Raw genomic sequence first — 23024 nt, forward strand, 5'->3', positions numbered from 1 at the left:
AAAGATCAAGTTATTATCGGCAATGCAGATTTTCTTCTGACTTCCAAACCAACTATTACAAACAAGTCTACCTGGATGTCCCACAGGCCGCACACATCTTCACACCTGATTCTCTTCCAAGCTTCCATAGCATAGTGAATGTACTGTCCCCTACCTGCCCTCTAAGGAAACATGATGGAAGCGTCAGAATCCTTCTAGATACCACCTGCCTCTCATTACCCACCCACTGCTGTGCACAGGCAGCATCTCATTACCAAATCCCTTCAATTCTATCTCCCTAATATCTTCTGAGATCCACCTCCTTTTTCCTCATCCCCATTACCATTGCATCCATCTAGACTCCCCCCAGTTCTTTTGGGGGGACTTTTAGAAGAACCTTCCAAATGGACTCCCTGCCTCTAATAACCAACTCCCTTCCACCTCATATTCCATGTCACACTGAGAGTGATGATAGATTTAAAGAAAGCAAATATGGCCATGTCTTATTTATGAATTTATCTTTCTATTTCATTTCCTATAGAATTTGAAGTAAATTAAACAAACACTTATAAAGAAATTAAATACATACATTTAAAAATAACCAAGGAAACCAGACTTAAACAAAGTTCAAGGTCACAAAGAAAGTTGTAATGAAAAGATATGAGTTAAAATTGTGTGACTCTGAGCTTCCTGGTGTCCATAACAAAAAATTAAGAAGTATGTCAATAATATGTTTACATCATCTGTAAAGTGAAAATACTACTTCCTCAAAAGAATCAAAGCTGATTGACAAGAAATACCTTATGTGAGATTTCTCATGGAGGGTAGTATTGTTTAGGGCACAACTACAATGAACATAGCAGATTTTTGTAATGTTCTTCATCATACATCAAGTGCATGTGCCAAAACTGTCAATGAAAACAGTGATTCAGAAAACTAACCACGCCATTCCCTTGCTTAAAATCCTCTGTGGCCCCCTATTATCATGCAGATATTTACTTGGAAATAAAGTACCAAGCCCTTTGTGATCCCGCTCTGCCTAACATCATTTCCTGCTGGTCAGCAACCCTCACCCCATGTTAAACCATATGAGGATCCCTTTGCCTGCTTCCTAGGCCTGAAACAGTCTCCATCCCATCCTCACCATCCATCTGAAGAATTCTTGCTCTTTTTTTTAATTTTTTGCAGCCAGGTAAGCTGACCTTCCTTTTTTCCCCATGGGGGCCCAGTGTGCAATAGCCACAAACAGCAGCCTCCTTGGTGGTGTTCGCAGCCTGTGGCCTGCATGGGCTGCCCTAAGGGACCTTGGAGACAACCCTTCTGGTGGACATTTATAGTCGGCATGCTACCTCCAGTCTAGGCTCCAGAAGAGTATGTGTGGCGCCTTTGGAAAGCCCCAGGGCACAGTAGCCATTAACCAAAACATTATGTCCATCCACACCAAGCTGCAGAACAAGGAGCATGTGGTGGAGGCCCTCTGCAGAACCTAGTTCAAGTTCCCTGGCTACCAAAAGATCCACATCGCCAAGAAATGGGGATTTACTGAGTTTCTTATGGGTGAATTTGAAAACATGGTGGCAGATAAGCAGCTTATCCCAGACGGCTACAGGTCAGATACATCCCTAATCATGACCTCTGGACCGATGACAGTCTCTGCAGTCAGGAGAGCCTTAATGCCATCCCTTCCTCACTCAGAGTTTTTGTTGTGTGCTCGGTCGTGTCCGACTCTTTGTGACCCCATGGACTGTAGCCTGCCAAGTGCCTCTGTCCATGGAATTTTCCAGGCAACAATATTGGAGTGGGTTGCCATTTCCTACTCCAGAGGCTCTTCCTGACCCAGGGACTGAACCCACATCTCCTGTGTCTCCTGCATTGGCAGGCGGATTCTTTACCGATGAGCCACCTGAGAAGCCCCCTCCTTAAGCATCAGTTCAGTTCAGTTCAATCACTCAGTCGTGTCTGACTGTTTGCGACCCCATGAATCACAGCACGCCAGGCCTCCCTGTCCATTACCAACTCCCGGAGTTTACTCAAACTCACGTCCATCGAGTCGGTGATGCCATCCAGCCATCTCATCCTCTGTCATCCCCTTCTCCTCCTGCCCCCAACCCCTCGCAGCATCCTTAAACATCAGTTAGCTCAGTTGCTCAGTCGTGTCCGACTCTTTGTGACCCCATGAATCGCAGCACGCCAGACCTCCCTGTCCTTAAGCATACCCACCAGTAAATCCTACTTTTTTGTCAAAAAAAGAATTCTTGCTCTTTCAAGACCCAATCCATGTGTCAACATCCTAAGCACCCCTTCCTGCCCACTTTAAATTCTCCATCTTCTATGCTCCAATAATTACTTTTATTTGTCACTGCTGAAAGACTTATCAAGTTGTTGATAATTACATGTTTATCTCTCTCTTCTACTAGATGGTGTACCGAAGATGAACCCAATTTTTATAGATTTTCCGTAAATATTTTTAAATGAATAGATGAGAGACAAAAGTTACAAAAACAACAAACTCACTTAGACTTGCCTATTTTATTAATGTACACAATGGATAAAGCACCCATCTTTCCTGGGCAATAGAAATGTTTTTGTTCAATGAGGTGACTCTGGGTGGGCTCCTGGATGGGGACTGATCATCAGAAAGACCAAATCATGATTAGACACCTTGGAATTTTCAGGCCTAATCCCCCATTCTTATGAGAAAAGAGAAAGGCCTGAAGTGGAGTTAATGTCTTTGATGAACCACCATAAAATTCTAATAGTATGGGGTTCAGAGAGCCTCTAGGTTGGTGAATGCATGGAGATTTGGGGAGACTGGTGGACCCTAAAAGGGCATGGAAGATCTATGCCCTTCCCACATACCTTCTCATATGCATCTCTTCCACCTGGCTCTTTATCTATATCCTTTTATAGTCAATTAATAAACAATAAGTAAACTTTAGAAAAAAAAATTCTCTGGCCTTACCTCTCATCATTCTCTCTCCTGTAGTTTTACAACCTGCCCTTGTCTTTCAGTTCTTCAACCAAGCTCTTCTCTATCACTTCCAGAGCCCCAGTCTGTCACTTTTTCATCCCTTCTTCACCTAAAACCCCACTTCACCTCCCTAACTCTTATGTACCCTTCATGTCTCAATTTAGACATTCTTACCTCTGTGCTTCCTTTGCATTTTGGATTTGATTTCTCACAGCACTCTCATGGTGCTGTTCCACAGAGAGTCTGTGTTGTTTACTCATTAGTACTCAATGTCCAGCACAATGCCTGGCAGGGAGTTGGCATTCAATAAATATCTGTTGAATAAATAAGTGGAAGAAAGCAATAACCCAAAGGGATACAGAACAAACCATCCAAGGATATTATGAGCAACTGAGTGTGAAACTATGAAACAGTGAGAATACAATCTTGCCAAAATTTCATGATCATTCCATTAACTCGGACATGATAACATAGTTCTATAGGCCTGTTCTTTTCTGTTCTCTTACATCAATATTGAATCAATATCAACATCAAATAGTGAAAGCAAAAAGGACTTAAGGGATCTATTCCTTATTTCTTTTGGACCAAGTTGTGTTCTCTAGAAATATCATATGAACTAGTAATGGGTATTCCACACACACACAAAAAAAAATTAAATATAAGAATATGTACTGTAATGTCCATGAAAAGGATAAAGGATACAGTCTCCAGAGAACACTTTGGAAAATGCTGCTCTACAATAGTGTTTGATCTAAATCAACACCTGCCACGGCTCAGACATGCAGGCAGTCCGCATGCCTCGTGTCTTGTCTTGTAGCTGTCAGTATTTCTATCACAGGGGCTGCTCCAAGAAGCGACTCTATTCAAAGCTGTCCTCGTCCATAACACCTCACTCTTTGGCATGCTTTTCCATTCCACCTTTTCATCTTCATTGCTATCCTCGATCCTCGCTCACATCTCCACTCTAAAATGTACCGGGATTTGCTTGAATTGGAACTTGATTTGAGTGTCGACTCAAATCTATCATTCGAGGCAATGACAAGATCCAAGAGTAATAAAGTCCCATGTGGAAAATGTGTTTCAGCAGAGCACATAATAGGCAGCCAACCAGACACAAACTTTTCTATCTAATTTATGAGTTTGTACTTACAAGTGGAAGGGGAGGTTGGAATATGAGAACAAAAAAAGCAGGTGAGCCATGTTTATATTGAACCTGTATATCAAGTCCCAGACTGAACAGATAGGCACATTGATGTTGTCAGACTGGAAGAAAGAGCTGTTGACTCCATCTGTGGCTGAAATGATGGGTAGATAAACAAAGTATCAACTATCTGAGTCACATGGTGTTGAATAACTGTGGAGTTTCCTATTCAGCCTCCCTTTCATAAAATATCAGTAAAAACAAACATAAACAAATGCAAGGGATAATGGAAAAATTGGTTTAAAATGTTGGATGAGAGAATTTATCTTTAAAGTTTTCAGTGACGTATTTTGCACTATTGGCTACTTTAAATTTACTGTCCATAATTTACTATCCACAATATATTGTCATAATCAGCTCTCACTTCTCTTTTTTAATTCATCTAACCATTTTAGCAGTGCTCTGCAGAGAGTTCCACAACAGTAAAGATACCTTTTCTACTTTAAGGGCCAAAGGACTCATTGATTTTAAAAGAGTACTTTCCTCCCTGCCTCATCACCCCTCCCAAAAATATAAGATGGGGGAAAAAATTGTAATTATGTTATGCTCTTGATACCAGAAAAGAGGGAGGGAGAGAAATACATAACAAAAGAATGGGGAGACTGAAATATAGCTTTTGATAAAATTCAATAGCTATTCCTGATAAAAAATGAAAAGAATTGAGTTTCCTTAACATGAGATAGGGATGACTATATTAGAAACCTATAGCAAATATCTTTCTTTTTTACTTTTTTTTGGCCATGCCACACAGTTAATAGGATCTCAGTTCCCCAACCAAGGATGGAAACTGCACTCCCTGCATTGGAAGGGCAGAGTCTTAACTACTGGACAACCATGGAAGTCTACATATTTCTTTAAAAAAAACAAAACAGGAACACTTTCTTGGGAATTGCCTGGAAGTCCAATGGTTAGGCCTCTGCACCTTCACTAGAAGGGACCCAGGTTCAATCCTTGGTTGGGGAACTAAGATCCTGCAAGCCATGCCCAGTGACCAAAAAAAAAGAATCACCACAATCTACAAATATATTTCTTAATAGCAAAATGTTAAAAACATTTCCTTTAAAATCAAAAACAAGAAAAGGATATTTAATATCACTACTGCTATTTTTGCTTTCTTGACTACGCCAAAGCCTTTGTGTGGATCACAATAAACTGTGGAAAATTCTGAAAGAGATGGGAATACCAGACCACCTGACCTGCCTCTTGAGAAATCTACATGCAGGTCAGGAAGCAACAGTTAGAACTGGACATGGAACAACAGACTGGTTCCAAATAGGAAAAGGAGTACGTCAAGGCTGTATATTGTCACCCTGCATATTTAACTTATATGCAGAGTACATCATGAAAAACACTGGATGAAGCACAAGCTGGAATCAGGATTGCCAGGAGAAATATCAATAACCTCAGATATGCAGATGACACCACCCTTATAGCAGAAAGTGAAGAGGAACTAAAGAGCCTCTTGATGAAAGTGAAAGAGGACAGTGAAAAAGTTGACTTAAAGTTCAACATTCAGAAAACTAAAATCATGGCATCTGGTCCCATCATTTCATGGGAAATAGATGGAGAAACAGTGGAAACAGTGTCAGACTTTATTTTGGGGGGCTCCAAAATCACTGCAGATGGTGATTGCAGCCATAAAATTAAAAGACGCTTACTCCTTGGAAGGAAAGTTATGACCAACCTAGAAAGCATATTAAAAAGCAAAGACATTACTTTGCCAACATAGTCAAAGCTATAGCATTTCCAGTGGTCATGTATGGATGTGAGAGTTTGACAGTGAAGAAAGCTGAGTGCCAAAGAATTGATGCTTTTGAACAGTGGTGTTGGAGAAGACTCCTGAGAGTCCCTTGGACTGCAAGGAGATCCAACCAGTCCAGCCTAAAGGAGATCAGTCCTGGGTGTTCATTGGAAGAACTGATTCTGAAGCTGAAACTCCAATACTTTGGCCACCTCATGCAAAGAGTTGGCTCATTGGTAAAGACCCTGATGCTGGGAGGGATTGGGGGCAGGAGGAGAAGGGACAATAGAGGATGAGATGGCTGGATGGCATCACCGACTCGATGGACATGAGTTTGGGTAAGCTCCGGGAGTTTGTGATGGACAGGGAGGCCTGAGGCGTGCTGAGATTCATGGGGTCGCAAGGGTCAGACACGACTGAGCGACTGAACTGACTGACTGACTGCTATTAAACATTGTATTGAAAGTCTCAGTCAATGCAATCAGGAAAAAAATAGTGAAGCAAAAGTATTAGAAAGAAAGAAACAAAACTGCCTGTGTTCCTTGTCTCTGGCTGCTGTAATAAATTAGCAACATTTAGTGGGTTGAAACAACACAAATATATTATCTTACAGTTCCATAGTTTGGAATCCAAAATGGGTCTCACTGTGATAAAGTCAAGGTGTTAGCAAGTCAGCATCCCTTTTTGGTGGCTCTAGAGGAAGAGAAAGACATATCCTTGGATTGTCCAGCTTCTGGTGGCTGTCCGCACCCCTTGGCTCATGGCCTCCTTCCTGTGTCTTTAAAGCCAGCATCAGGCCAACTCTTGAGGCTGCCATCTCTCTGGTTCTTCTTTCTCTGCCTCCCTCTTCCTCTTTTAAGGATCTTTTGATTACAGGCGTCTATCTGTATAATCTAGGATTCACCCTATTGTAAAGTCAGCTGATTAGCAAACTTAATTTTTCTGCATCTTAATTCTCCTTTGGTGTATAGCATAACATATTCACATTTTCCAGAGATTTAGGACACAGACATCTTTGGGGGGGGGTCATTATTCTGCTCACTACCCTGCCATTATTCACTGATTATTTGAATTATTTGATTATGTATATAAATAAATTTAAAGGAACTACAAATTACCAGATTTTGTAGTATTGTCATTTGCTAAAAGTTTTAAGTAGTTATAACACCAATATTTTTTGTAAAATAAAGATGCTATCTATATCTCATACCTTTCTCATGCTATACTAGTAAGGATACTTGAAACTCTTCTCAGTATGGTAATACTTAAATATTTATTGACTTCTATTTGTCTTCAAAATATTAAGCTATTTGAGGATTTCCTGAAAGAGCATGTGACAGGCTGCTATTTTACATACTGCCACATTGAATCCTCATAATGCTGAGAAGTAAATATTATTCTGTCTCTTTTACAAATAAAAAAGCTGAGACTCAGAGAAGTTGGATCACTGGTTATCCAGAAATAAGTGACCGCATGAGTATCTTAATGCAAGACAAACATCGCAGCTCTGGAAAGTCTTACTGCTGTACAGTCCATCTCTCTGCCCTCTCGGAGGTAACTGCTGCCGCTACCACTTCTTCCACCCTGAAATGACACGCTTCCATACGTGACTAGTGACCGTAAACAACAATAGTATCACCTGAAATTTACATAGCATTTTGTATACTTAAACCGTTGTCATATCAATTACATCTGATTCTCACGACATACAAGATGAATAACAGTATGTTAATATTTTGTGTGAGAAAAGGATTCAAAGAGGAAGACTGGCCCAGATGACACAGCTTTTCCCAGCAGACCATAGAACCGGAATCTCCTAACTTCTAGAACACTGTTTTACACCAAGAAATAAAACCCGCAAAACACACAATGTTCCAAAAGCCTTTTTAACACGTATTCCCATGAGATGTTTGGGGGCAGGAAATAATCTATTCTAAAGTCTCATCATTTCCTTCTGAGTTTCTTTTCGGGGGGTAATATTAGGAGTAAATTATTTCTAGAAGGTTCTTAATTGATGTTTGAAGTCTTTCTTGGCATTCAAAAAAGCAAGTCATTTAGTGTTTAAGAACTCAGTTGCTGGAGTCAAACGGCCTGTATTTGAATCCGTTTGACCCCTTACCATGGCGATTTATCTCATTTCAGTGGGCTTCAGTTTCCTAGTATGTAAAATGGGAATCATTTCACTGCCTCGAGGTAGCGAGTTAACACAGACTTCCCTGGTGACTCAGATGGTAAAGAATCTGCCTGCAGTGTGAAAGACCTGGGTTAGATCCCTGGGTTGGGAAGATCCCCTGCAGGAGGGCATGGCAACCCGCTCCAACACTGGAGAATTGCCTGGAGAATTCCATGGGCAGAGAAGACTGGCGGGCTACAGTCTCTGGGGTCGCAAAGAGTCAGATGTGACTGAGCTACTAACTCTAGACTAGACTAGTGACTTAATACGTACACTGCCTTAAGTCAGAGCCTGGCCCGGGGTCAGTACTCAGGAAGCACTAGCTATTACTCTCTCCAGAGCAGAAGCCTTGCATATCTATTATCTTAGTGGAAAGATTACAGTGACTAAAGGTTCCAATCTGTATTCATTGTTAAAAGCTAAATGCTTTCTCTTGCATTTCAGTGATGACTTTACTGTCACAAAAGCATCTGTATAACCTAAGCACCAACTCTGATAGGCGAGCTAATGAGACAGATAAGTAGTTTTCTTCTCCCCTCAACCCAGCTTTATTGAAATATAATTGACAAATAAAAATTGTATATATTTAAAGTATATAATATGATGTTTTGATATATGTATACATTGTGAAATGACTGCCAAAATCAAGCTAATTATCATATTCATCACCTTACATGGTTACCATTGGTGTGTGTGCATGATGAGAATACAGAATTATTAACTATAATCATTAGACTCTACATGAACCTGTACATTAGACCTCCAGAATTTATTCATCTTACATAAGTGAAACTTTGGACTTTTTGCACCCATTTTGCCTACTCTTTAGCCCCTGGAAACTACCATTCTACTCTCTACTTTAATAAGTTAAACTTTTTTAGAGTCCACATATAAGTGAGATCACACAATATTTTTCTTTCTTATATATATCACATCTTCTTTTTTCATTCATCTGTTGATAGACACTTAGAGTGTTTCCATACCTTTTCTTAAAATTGTATTTATTTGTTTACAGGTGTGCTGGGTCTTTGCCGCTGCACAGGCTTTTCTCTAGTTGCATCAAGCGGGGGCTGCTCTCTGGCTGTGGTGCGGGAGCTTCTCACTCCAGCAGCTTCTCTTGTTTCAGAGTATGAGCTCTAGGGCACATGGGCTCAGTAGTTGTGGTTCCCAGGGTCCAAAGCCCAGGCTTAAGAGTTGTGGTGGAAGGGCTTAGTTGCTCCAGGCCTGTGGGATCTTTCCAGATCGGGGATCAAACTCATGTTTCCTGCATTGGCAGGTGTATTCTTTACCACTGAGCCACCAGGGAAGCCCCTCCATATCTTGACTATTGTAAAAAAAAAACTGTAGTTTTCCTCTACAACTTGAGTTCAAAAATAATGAATGTCACCACTAAAGATAGTTTATTATTGACGGGAGAAATATACGGGACTCCTCAGGAATGCACAATGAGAGGGAAGACTGTCAAAAGACAGGTGCATTAAGAACCACTGAAGTAGAGGCATTCTGGTACGTTTTCACCAGTGTGGTTTGCACAGTCTAATCCAAGCTGGACAAGCTAGAATTCCAGTGTCTCTTGAGCAGGTCCACATGCCAGAACACTCTGAACTTTTGTGTTCCCAAGCTGGCACTACACAATGTACTGAATAGTAACAAAGACAAGGAGATTAACACAAAGCTTAAGGTACTGAAACTTTCATGAAATAGTCTTCCTGTTTAAGTTAATACTGCATAATTTTATTGATATTCAATAAAGGTTAACTCATAAACTCTTCTGTCTATAGCAGTTTAGTGCACGCTTCTGTTCTCTTAAAGACATTTGCATTTTATCTAAAAGCCAGCCAGCACTGAAGCTCAGCAAGAAGTCAGTAAGTAACTCTAATGATGTTTTCCTCTGCAGAGGCCATGCCTCTCACTCACAAGCATTTGAGCTATTTTCTAACACTAGCAATAGGTTCACAACAAACCAAGAAAACACTCTTGTTCAAGGTCCTTCGAGGCCAACAGCTTGAATCTAAGGGATCTGCCAACCCATCCAAACCTACCTGGGTTCTTAGCTCAATATCACATGGGTACTGTGACCAAACTCTACTCCATCAGTTCAGCTCAACAAATAGTCACAGAAGTTGCTATCGAGGTCTGTAAAAATAAGACACAAAGGGATTCTACAAGTACAGAGGTAATAGTAATAGCTGTCATTTCATGAGTGTGCACTGCATACCAGCATGCTAAGTTATCACAAACATTATCTCATTCATATCACCCTGGGATTTCAATATGATTTTTAAAATTTTATTATTTGTTTATTTTTGGCTGTGCTGGGTCTTCATTGCTTGACGTTTCATTCTGGGCTTTCTCTAGTTGTGGCAAATAGGGGCTACTCTCTAGTTGTGGTACACAGACTTACTGCTGTGGCTTCTCCTGTTGAAGAACGTAGACTCTAGGGTGAGAGGGCTTTAGTAGTCACAGCGCAGGGGGACTTAGTTCCCGGACCAGAGATAGAACCTCTGTCTCCTGCATTGGCAAGAAGATTCTTAACCCCTGGACCACCAGGGACCGACAATAGAAACTACTGGTCTCAGTTTACACATTACAAAACTGAAAGACATCTTAAGTGATTTCCTCCAAGCTCACACAGCTAGAAAATAGTGGAGCCAGAATCTGAAATGAAGCTGATTCTCCACACTCACCACGAGGCTAAAGCTAATGGCCTTGTAGTCAATTTAAAGTTAGAGGTGTGTTCAGGGTACACGGTGTGGCACAAAGGGGCATTTTGGCAAAACCACCTTCATTTCTCACTCTGCATGTCAAGAATACTGGAAAGGATTATGGCTGGATTCAAGGAAGGAAGCTATGAACCCTAAAAGACTCCAAATGTATGCTTCTAACAACGGGGAACTGGAAGGGTGATCATCCCCTCCTCTCTAAGACCAGAACCAGAATTAGGAATCACACTACTTGCTAAAAAGGTTTTCTGTCCTCCCATCACAGAATTCTGAGGGATAAAGGCTTCTTAAATAGTGTATCTCACCATTAGGGGGCAGACCCTGAATGCCCAGAAAAACTGTATCCTTAAATGCCCCTGGACCCAGTCTCCTTAAAAGCTCACATTTAATAAAGAGTTATAGCTACCAGTACTTCTGGTTATATTAGTCACCCCAAATTTATTTCATTTATTTGAAATAAGGTCTTATTTTTAACAGAACAGTCTCAAAAACAAACCATGTTTCTACAAGTTCCCAATCCTGATACTGCAAGGATTAGAACAAAACTTACATATACCATTAGTAGGCTTTCCCAGCAAACCTAAGGATAGATGTGTATTTGATAAAACTCAGCAATCTGAGGGATAACTGGCAAATATCAGTTAAAATAAATAAACTATAAATAATTTGCCTATAACTGTAAACTATTTGCCCTAGAAAGGCCCACCTACTTGAAAACTGGCAGGAAAAAAACCTTGCCTTAGAGCTAATAAATTCTTTTCTTGTTTTATTTTATTTATTACTTATCTCTGGCTTCACTGGGTCTTCACTGCTGCATGCAGACTATTCTCTAGTTGCAGCTTTTGGGCTTCTCGTGGGGTGACTTCTCTTGTTCTGGAGCACGGGCTGGGTAGTTGTGACATACTAGCTGAGTTGCCTCATGGAATGTAGGGTCTTCCCACTAATAAATTCTTGATTTTTAAAAATTAGATGAAAAATGTGCTTTTAAAAATAATAACCAATAACCTTGTCTTTTATAAAATTACCATGACTGATTTGATAGCAATTTCTAAAATTGTAACTAATATAAAATCATTTGATTGTTCAAAAAGTGAAAATTGTCTAGTGGCTGTCTTTCAATATTTCTCACGCTACCTTCCCCAACCCCACACTTTATTCCAGTCAAAAACACTTTAGCACACAACACATATAAAGATCCCAAATATGAGCAAAGGGAAGTTCCTGTCCTCAAGGTATGTGCAGTCTACACAGACACCATCAACCATTGGAAAGCCCTGGGTGCATACAATAAATTCAATAATGGTAACACAAAATAAATGTTGTGGGGGAAATCAAGAGAAATGTTAAATAGTTCTTAAACTCATGATTCTTAAACAGAAGAAAGGTGCTTTCGTATTCAGTTCAGTTCAGTTCAGTTGCTCAGTCATGTCCAACTCTTTGTGACCCTGTGGACTGCAGCACGCCAGGCCTCCCTGTCCTTCACTATCTCCCGGAGCTTGCTCAAACTCATACCCATTGAGTCAGTGATGCCATCCAACCATCTCATCCTCTGTCAGCCCCTTCTCCTCCTGCCTTCAATCTTTATGGTCATGATTTTCAAGCCCTGAATCAGACTTTTCTTAGCAAATGAAGATGTTCTGACTGGAGAGGAACAGAGGTTCTGCTCCACTGGCAGATGAGTTTGTATCTGCGTATGGAACTTTTATATAAAAATCTTTCATACAAGGAAGTGTAGAAAAACTCACATTACTGATGGACACTGTATGGGCAGAACAGAAGCCTGTCCTGGGGCTTGTCCCTGAAACAAAGGGTGACTTTGGGCAGTGGTGACCCTCGAGGTTAGAGGAATTTGAAATGGGGTTTTCCACCAAACATGGAGACTAGTAGTCCTGCTCAGACTCACAAACATTCCAGTAAAAAGTGCAGCTAGGTTGAGGAGAACGGCATGGACTTTCTCCCACAATCTCCACTAATGACCAGCCGCTCACTAAGCTGCAAATGAGAAAGCAGATCGAGGGTTCCAAAAAAGAACAGACATTTGGAAATAAAGACATTTTCACTCACTTCGGAGCTTGAAATCAACTATCTATAACATAATGCCTGAAAATAAACCCCTTTTACACTCTTCAAGGTTATCCAAATTTAAAACACATGGATAGTTTAATACCACATAATTATCCCCCCTAAAATCTCTATCTTCCTGCTTCAAATCATATACTGTGGCTAATAATCAGCAAAAATTGACTAACACGTATTTCACAAACTTTCTTGGATATAGAACCTTGCTCAGTGTGACCGCCGTTGCCAAAGGAAGGGAATTAGATGCCTTAGAGCACCAGCATCATGAACTACAAGCAAAAACAAGCTCAGATAAGCCTGGGTATTTTTCACTATAAGCATTATTACCAACTTATTATAAGATAATGTATTTTTCTAACATTTTCCAATTTAAAAATCATTTCACATTGATTTTATCATCAAGAATCTTATAGAATCTATAAAAACCAGTTGGGGAAAGTGAAACGGCCTAGCTGTAAGTCCCCCACAGGAGAGGGGACTGAATCCCACCCCAGGCAGGAGAAAGTACATTGGTCTGAGAAGGTCTCTGCACTGCAGGTAATGAGGAGGGAAGCTCAGACCCATTTTATACAAAATTAAGACAGCGACATAGAGTAGGACGGTCCCTTTTCAGGGCTGGGGAATAAGACTAACCACCAACTCGGAGCCTTTCCTGGCATTCCAGCACTGCTAGGCTTCATGACTTCCTGGGCCAGCGGTGGGAAAGAGCCTGGTTTGGTGCCTGAAATAATTTACTAAAGTATCCTAGCCATTAACCGCAAGAACCAACACTTGTAGAGCGTTAACCACATCTCAGGACTATACAGATCTCTATTTCCTCTCCCTCCCTCCAGCATCAGCTTATCTTACTTTACCTGAGGAAGCTGAAGAAGAGAAAATGTAAAATCACGTTTTGGCCAAGATCACACACCCAAGCGCAGAGCCAGGCCCTGAACTCAGGCCCTCTGCCCACCTAGTTATGCTTACCCCAGGAGGGACCACCACAACCAGGGCACTTGAGAGTGAGGTTCCACAGTGACAGGGCCTGGAAGGCTCGCTTGTAAAAACCCTTTATTTAGAATGGCTTTCACAGGGCTTTCCTGGTGGCTCAGTGGTAAAGAGTCTGCCTGCCAATGCAGGAGCCACAGGTTCAATCCCTGGTCCAGGAAGATCCCACATGCCATGGAGCAGCTAAGCCCAGAAACCCCAACCACGGAGCCCATACATCTCAGTCACTGAAGCCCGAGAGCCCTGGAGCCCGTGCTCCACAGAAGAAGCCAGCGCAATGAGAAGCCCTCATACTGCACGGAAAAGTAGCCCTGCTCACCGCAACCAGGGAAAAGCCCACACAGCCACAGAGACCCAGCACAGCCAGAAACAATCAAATTAATAAAACTGTAGACCGGCTCTCACAGTCTTGGCCTGTGAATGTTGCAGTTTTGGTAACAACTGGACTTCCCAGGTGGCGCAGCGGATAAGAATCTGCCTGCCACTGCAGAGGACATGGATTCAGTCCCTGGTCCAGGAAGATTCCACGTGCTGTGGAACAGCTAAGCCCGTGTGCCACAACTACTGAAATCCACAAGCTCTAGAGTCTGCAACGAAGAGTAGCCCTCACTCTCTGCAACTAGAGAAAGCCCTTGAGCACCAAGGAAGACCCAGCACAGCCACAAATAAATAAAATTATATTTAAAATAAAGGAAGCTGATAACAATCAACCTAAAGCAATAATAGGATTTTTTTTAAGTATTTATTTATTTGGCTGTGACAGGTCTTAGTTGTGGCACTCGGGATCTTAGCATCAGGCAGGACCTTTCGTTGGGGTACACTGACTCTCAGGTTGTGGCACGTGGGCCCCGGAACACACAGGCTCAGTAACTGCACTGTGTGAGCTTAGGTACTCTGCAACACATGTGACCTTAGTTCCCCGATCAGGGATTGAACCCATGTCTCCTGTGTTCCATAACCACTGGATCACCAGGGAAATCCCAATAGCAGGAATTTAAATGTAAGAAAGTCAAAGGGCATCAAAGGCAGAGCAGACCCTCCACAGGGAGAGCATGAGGCCTGGAGATTTAAATTATAAGATTTGTTGAAGAGCAAAGAAAAACATGGGGTATATTTCTTAAAACTGACAGCATCATTTTTTTCCAAATAAAAATACTTCTGTATCAATAGCATCTTAAACCCCTTAGCAACAGATCTTTATGAAGGATAAAGTGAGGAAAGAAATGATTAAAGCTTCTGTGAACCTTCATAATTGATGTATGTGATCAATTGATTCTCTTTTAGTTAATTCCTCCGGGAAAATGAGATGTCTGTAACATGGGAATTCTCGGGTCTTGTATTCCTATGAATTAAAGAGCAGAAGTCATTAATTAATGTCCTATCAAAACCAGACATCGTACATATATAATAATAGTAACAACAGCAGTAATGGCTAACACTTATTGAACACTAGCTGTAATGCCAGGCATAATTCTAAGTGCTTTACTGTTTTATCTCATTTGATCTTCCCAACAACCTAATTTTTGCCTTATTCTTCATAAAAGGAAATTGAATCACTTACCCAAAAATTAGACAGCCAGCAAACAGCAGAGCCAGGATTTGTATCAAGCAATCTGACTCCAAGACCTAAACTCTTAACCCAGTATGTGTGATATGTCATTTAATTTAAGCCTACTCATAATCCTGTCCTGGGAGATGCTTTTTACAGCTCACAAAATTGTGGCTGAAATGGGTTAAGCAGTTGAAACAGAGCTCAAATTCAGGTCAGTCTGTCTCCAAAACTCCTGTTCCTTCTACCATGGTTTCCCTAAAAGGAAAAGAGATGCCAGAGATGAAGATGAGCGACAGGTCTGGGAAAGGAACTCTCCGCAGACGCAAACCAGATGTCAGCTGGGGTCTCTCCTGCCCCCTTGAAATCTAGGAAACAGCATCTATAAAGTCTTCTGTACATGTTGGGAGAAGTCCCAGGAAGAGTCAAAGTGTTGTTTTCTCCTGGCCAGCTCTGCTTCCAGTTTCCACCGTGTGCCGAGTCCTGGTTCCCACTCTCCACCGTGGACCCCATGATGGAATTCAACCCCAGTCCCTTGATTTCCACAGCAGTCCCCAGGTGTGTGTACTAGACAACCCTGCTCTTTAAAAACTGTTTCCTTGACTTTTTTCTCCTATACCCGAGCCCCAACTTCCGCTGATGACCCTCCTCTCTCTCTCCGACCCCTTGCTCTCTTTGCCTAGAACCCCAAATCTCCGGAACAAGAACCCCTCCACTTTCCCAGACAGCGCAGTTCAGTCTCATGACCCCTCTGACCCAAGACCCTTCCTGACGCCTACAGTCTCATACCCAGAAAGCTCCTCAAGGCATTTTCCCCTTCACAGTAGTTCTCCCTCCCAGAGGAGGCATGACTCTGGCTCTTGCGGCAGCAGCTGCCCCCACTACAAAACCCACCACGAATCTTCCCACCAGGTGAACCTGGGCTGGGGAGGAATTTCAAGGCAACCAAAGCTGAACGTCAAGAAAAACTCAGCATATTTTTTTTAAGTTTATGGTTTCAAACTAGACACCAATTTACTGCCCTTTTTAAAAATAAAACATATATATTACATAACCTTGGCTGCCCCGGCCTGAATCTCAATATCCCCCAATCCCAGCAGCAAGTGGGGAAGAAAGGAATCTCGTTGACCAAGTCTTTGGCAGCTACTCAGCTCCTCAGGCCTGCCAGTTTCTGGGAAGCTGCATGCTGGTGGCTAGCCTGGGGCCCCTGGCACTCCCATCTCCCATCTCCCCTGTGTACTTTTTTTTAAATTTATTTTTGGATGCACTGGGTCTTCGTTGTTGCATGTGGGCTTTCTCTAATTGTGACAAGCAGGGGTTACTCCTCACTGAGGTTCATGGGCACATGGGCCTCAGTAGTTACAGCGTGCCAATGGGAAGTCCCTAAATTTACATTTATCCCTAGAATATTTTTGAGTACCTACTATATGCCAGGCTCTGGACAAAACACTAGGGATGCAGTGGGGAAAGGTCAGACCCTGTCTCTGACCCATGGGCCTTTAATTCTTGAGAGGAAAAATTAGGCTTTAAACACAGCTCATTTATTAATTACAATCATGACAAGTGCTCCAAAGGGAAAGGATGAGATGCTGTGAAAATACTGGACAAAGATAGGCTGACTTGCAAGCCGCATTGGCTTCCTAAGTGGGGAGCAGCAAGGGTGATGGAGGTTGAAGACAGCAGGATCGAGCATGGTTGAAGCTGGGGTCTGAGTGGAGTGTGCAGAGGTGAGGGTAGGGTGGGCATCATGAGAGCAGCTCCAAGCAGGGCCACTGCACCTGGAGGTGAGCTGAAAAGAGGGAATAAGCAAGAAGCAAAACTGTGGGACACGGGGCAGGCAGCCCTTGCTTGGGACTACGGATTGTGTTCCGAAGATGAATGTGAAATCATGAAGCAGGGACGTGGAATGACCCAGCTCTCGTGCTGAATGTGTCTCTTTGGCTGCTCTGAGGATGAGGCACTGGAAGGGACCCATGAGGAAACCTGGAGCAGTAATTAAGAGGCTGCTGGTATAATTCAGGCAAGAGGTGATGAGATCTCAGACTAGGAATAACAGCCATGTTGAAATGGCCCTGTGGCTCTAGCCTCTCTCTTATTGAAATGTTCCTCACACTTGCCTGATAAGAATCTGTGATGTTCATTAAAAATACAGGTTCCCAGAGTCCCATACTGCAACAGGGTGAGGTTTGGGATTCTGTACTTTAAACAAACTTCCTGAGGGATTCCTTTCAGTAGACAAACTTGTCCCATGTTACCCTGCAATGTACACTGAGAAATAGACCTTCCTTTCTCCTGCAAAATAATTCAGTTTCTAGAGATGGTGCTTTTCATGACCTCGGCCAGCAGAGGACGCAGGAGAAATCTCACAGTTCACAGAATGCCTTCCCTACTTAGCACTTCCGCTGTAATACAGATCCAATGTTTAGCTTACCTACATTTGTGGTTTTTAGGTGTGTTTCTTCACATATGAGCCTTTTTATTTTTGATTTGGGTTTTTTAAAAAAATAATTTATTTGTTTTATTTTTAGTTGTGCTGGATATTAGTTGCTGCACACGGGCTTTCTCTACTTGCAGAGAGCAGGGGCTACTCTCTAGTTACAGGGCACGGGCTTTTCATTGCAGTGGCTTCTTTAGTGGTGGAGAACAAGAGCTAGGAGCTTGGGCTTCAGTAGTTGTGGCACACAGGCTCAGTAGTAGCGGCTCAAGGGCTTAGTTGCTCTGTGGCATGTGGAATCTTCTAGGACCAGGGATCAAACCCATGTCCCCCGCATTGGCAGCAGGATTCCTATCCACTGTACCACCAGGGAAGTCTTGTTTTTTTTTTTTCTTCTTTCTTGTAGTATTAATTTATGTACAGCTGTCAAGAGAGGCAAAAAGGAGGTATTTCTGCAAAATCTACCAGGAACAACAGAATTGCAGAACAATAGATGGAGCTAGAGTCTAGCTCTATCTTTGTTCTATAAACATCCTAAGGAACTCACCCCATCTCCCCTGACCATCAGCTGCTGACCTGGGGACGTTTTACTTGCCCCCAACCTGTACCAGCTCCTACAGAGGAAAACATCAAGACCTTATATGGATTATGTCCTTGGAAAATGCTTTCCAATATTGTCTTAGTTGCATAAGATCCAGGTGGAGTAAGAAGGAATTTTTTGCACTCTATCCAGTTATCCTCTATCAATTTATCTACACAGAGAGCATAGCACAGTGGGTAGAAGGAAAAGTTTAGGAATCAGTCTACCAAAGTTCAAGTCTTGACTCTTTCAGTTATTAATTGGAGAAGTTACTTAATCTCTTTGCCCTTCGGTTTTTGCACATGAAAAACAAAATGATTATGGTACACTACTTCGTTCCGTCTGTAATGACAAAGTACCACAGATTGAATTGAGCTGGGGGGGGGGGGGGGCGGGGCAGCAGGGGACGGAGGTAGGGGGGACAACTTTTTGTTGTTGTGCCACCAGACATGTGGAATCTTCGTTCCTCAACCATGGATCAGACTCATGGCCCCTGCATTGGAAGGATAGAGCCTTAACCACTGGACCACCAAAGAAGTCCCCCATTACTTATTTATTTGACTAAGCACTGCATGCAGACCTTCCCCAACTAGGGACTGAATCCATGCCCCCATTGGAAGTACAGTGTCTTAACCAATGGACTATGAGGCAAGTCCCAAGGGCAGAACCTTTAAAACAGCCTCTGAGGATACAACAAAAGCTGGTAACAAAATGTGCTCACCACAGGGAACTCTGCTCAGTATCATGTAGTAACTTGAAAGGGAAGAGAGTTTGAGGGAGAATGGACACATACGTGTATACCGGTATAGCTGAGCCACTTTGCTGTGTACCTGAAACTATGGCAACATAATTCATTAGCTATACGCCAACATAAAATAAAAGTTAAAAAAGGAAAAAAGAATTCAAGGATGGGCCACTATTAGAAAACTATTAGCGTAATCTGCCACTATTAACAAATCAAATAATAAAAATCATATGATTACCTCACAGGAAAAAAAACGCTCACTTTGGCAGCACATATACTGAAACTGGAATGATACAGAGAAGATTAGTATGGTCCCTGAGCAAGGATGAATGAATATTCATGAAACATTCCATATTTTTATTAAGGGGGGAAAGAAAACTGGTTACAACCAATTAGGCCCAAGATGGCAGGCGATTCCACTTCCAGTAGACCTTGAACTTCACTGTACTCTCACCGTAACGTTAGCATCTGCTGAATGACTCACCCACAGGTGCCATGACAGTTCCCAGACTGACCATAAAAGGTGAAAGAGTGGGCGGTGGCTCAATTCTTGGAGATTCCTGCCGTTTCTTCAAAATAGTTAGCATAACTATTAGCATAACAAAATAGTTAGCATAACAAATATTCCTCTTTTTGTTAGCACATAACATTACCCAGCCCGTAAAAACTAAACAACCCCACACCCTGGGGCCACTCTTACCTTCTGAAACAGACTATTGTTGATCAGTCCCTAAGTCAAGTCCAATTCTTTCCCGCCCTGTGGACTCCTGCATGCCAGGCTTCCCTGTCCTTCACTCTCTCCCTGAGTTTGCTCAAACTCATGTCCATTGAGTCAGAGATACCATCCAACCATCTCATCCTCTGTCACCCCCTTCTCCAGTCTTTCCCAGCATCAGGGTCTTTCCCAATGAGTCGGCTCTTACACCAGGTGGCCAAAGTATCAGAGCATCATCTTCAGCATCTGACACAGACTACATTTTGCCTATATGATGTAGATTTAGATAAACTCACTTTCCCTTTACTGTGGCTAACTCTTGAATTCTTTCCTGCATGAAGCTGAGAACCCTCAGTTGGTGGCCTGTCCCAGGGATTTGCCCACGACCTGGAATGTGATCATTCTTTCATGTCCCATTCTCCTACAATAGAATGGCACAGTTGTTGTTGCTGTCTAGTCACTCAGTTGTGTCCAACTGTTTGCAACCCCATTGACTGTAGCCCACCAGGCTCCACTGTCTATGGAATTCTCCAGGCAAGAATACTGGAGTGGGTTGCCATTTCCTTCTCCAGGGGTCAAACCCAAGACTCCTGCCTTGCAGGCAGATTCTTTACCACTGGGCCACCAGGGAAGCTCATAGAATGACCGAGACAACAGAAATTTACTTTTCTCACAATTCTGGAGGCTAGACGTCTAAGATCAAGTTGTCGACAGGGTTGGTTTCTTCAGAGGCCTTGCTCCTTGGCTTGCAGATGGTCATCTTCTCCCTGTGTCTTACCATGGTCTTCCCTCTGTATATGTGTATGTCTGTGTCCTCATCTTGAAACCAAACAGGACTCTGTGGGGGCCCCCCAAGTACAAATCCTTTTAATATGCTGGTCCTCCCTCCCATTTCTTGTTTGTAGGAAATAAAGTTCATTCAGCCTCCTTGACCTTCCCTGAGTTCCAAAAAGCAGATTAAACAGGTGCTAATCAGGGGAGGAAAGGAATGCAGAAACAGGGGAGGAGCAGTCAAGCAAGGAGATCAAACCAGTCAATCCTAAAGGAAATCAACCCTGAATATTCACTGGAAGGACTGATGCTGAAGCTGAAGCTCCAATACTTTGGCCACCTGATGCGAAGAGCCAACTCATTGGGAAAAAAAAAACCCTGATGCTGGGAAAGGTTAAGGGCAAGAGGAGAAGGGGGCAACAGAGGATGTCATGGTTGGATAACATCACTGACTCAATGGACAGGAGACTGAGCAGACTCCAGGAGAAGGTGAAGGACAGGGAAGCCTGGCGTGCTGCAGTCCATGGGATCGCAGAGAGTCAGACATGACTTGGCGACTGAACAAGAAGAAGTCAAGAAACCCAGTGGGTTAGGGTCCTGATTCCTTCTCAGGGAATATCCATAACAATATATCTCTGAGTTCTTCTGCAAGAACTAAACCTCTTCCTCCCCTTGGTGGAAGATGGTAACTTCAGGCTGAGCACGACTCCTGCTACCTCACCACTAATCAGTCATTAGAAAGTCACATACCCTGAAGCGCTAACCCCAAATTTTGCCTATTAAAAACCCTTCCCTGAAAAGCATCAGCGACTTCAAGGTTTTTGAGGAGCCATTCTTGTTTGGCTCTGCTGTAAATCTTTCTCTGTTCCAAACTCTGACATTTCAGTTTGTTTGGCCTCTCTGTGCATCGGACACACAAACTTGGGTCCGGCAACAGCTGGAGAACCTCTGTTGCTGGGGACATACACTGCACTCACCTTTGCATATTTCTCACTGACCGAAACGTTAAAACCTGCTGTCCAAACGCTTCTCAGCAAACTACTGAGTGGAATTCTTTACGTCCCAAACTCATGTGGGCTGTGCTTTCTCCTTTCAGCCATGTATGTACCAGTGTGGTTTGTTTGATCCAGCCTAGATGGTTGAGAAATCAGTGATGTTCAGGTCAGAACCCACTCAGCAGGGTGAGCCAATCAATAGGGTCAGGACCCAAGCTGAGTGAACCTCAAGCTGTGAGGAGGATGGCACTTCTGCACCCACCCCTAACCAAACAGTACTAGGATGGAGAAGCACAAGAGAAAATATATCAAAAATACCTATCTTATTTGACAAAGTATTGCATAGGGCAATCTGTTGACTTTATCCATCTTTATTTTGGTGCTACTATGTGTCTGTCTTTTATTTAAAGACCATTTGTGGTACTTAGTTAATATTATATATCCCACAGTGTGAAATAAATTAAACAATTTGGGGAAATGATGTTTTATGTTAACTTGCTTTCCCTTTAAAGATAATGAGTCTAATTATTTCTCGCCTTAAAAAAATGGTTAAGAGGTAAGCTGGCAGTCAACAGCCAAGAGCTAAATGATGGTAAGAACTTTCATTTTCAAAACAAGATTAGCAAGTCTTTAAATGGGTTTTCCTTTCAATATGTCAACAAATATTTATCAGTCTGCCATACACCCTCGAAGCTCAGTTGGTAAAGAATCTGCCTGCAATGCAGGAGACCTGGTTTGATTCTTGGGTTGGGAATATCCCCTGGAGAAGGAAAAGGCAACCCACTCCAGTATTCTTGCCTGGAGAATCCCAGAGACAGAGGAACCTGGCAGGCTACAGTCCATGGGGTCGCAAGAATCGGACACTACTTAGCAACTTAGCACTCACCACCACCATACGCCAAGGTTTGGACTAGCGCTGGGGTACATTGATCAATAAAACAGATAAAGACCCAACAAACAGGGAATTAAGGCAGAGGAACAGGACAGACATTAGTTTTTTATATTCATTAAGAACTATTTGAAACAGAATAGTCAAGAATGACACCTCTGAGGCTGACTATGGAATATAAACTGAAACTGAAGCAAATATAGTACATGAAGTGATTAAAGACAAGGGAGATAGGTGTGGTGTATGTGTGCTGGGTGGTAGGGGTGGGATGGAAGGTGTCGAGAATGAGCCTGGAGAAGAAAGCTGGAAGTCACTGACGAATTTTAAGGAGGGAAGGGACACTGCATAGGGTTGGAACGGGAAGCAAGGAAACGAGTTAATAGAGTATATTTACAGAGTGTTGGCAAAATGCAGAAGGCTTACACAGGGTGGTAGTAGATCGGGTGATAGCACATAGATTTAAAGGTATATTTTAAAGTGGAGGCAGCAGGA

The 23024-nt window shown here is 42.5% G+C and overlaps 2 non-coding genes across 2 annotated transcripts; both read left to right on the forward strand.

Moving 5' to 3' along the window:
* The first annotated feature begins 1161 nt into the window (after positions 1–1161).
* LOC133071943 (small nucleolar RNA SNORA70) lies at positions 1162–1296 on the forward strand. Its single transcript, XR_009696566.1, has one exon. It is a non-coding gene; the product is annotated as a small nucleolar RNA SNORA70 (small nucleolar RNA).
* An 18119-nt stretch (positions 1297–19415) lies between these two features.
* On the forward strand, positions 19416–19521 carry LOC133071990 (U6 spliceosomal RNA). The gene has a single exon (XR_009696602.1). It is a non-coding gene; the product is annotated as a U6 spliceosomal RNA (small nuclear RNA).
* The last annotated feature ends 3503 nt before the right edge of the window (positions 19522–23024 follow it).

This window comes from Dama dama, chromosome 17, assembly GCF_033118175.1.
Source record: "Dama dama isolate Ldn47 chromosome 17, ASM3311817v1, whole genome shotgun sequence".
NCBI lineage: Eukaryota > Metazoa > Chordata > Mammalia > Artiodactyla > Cervidae > Dama > Dama dama.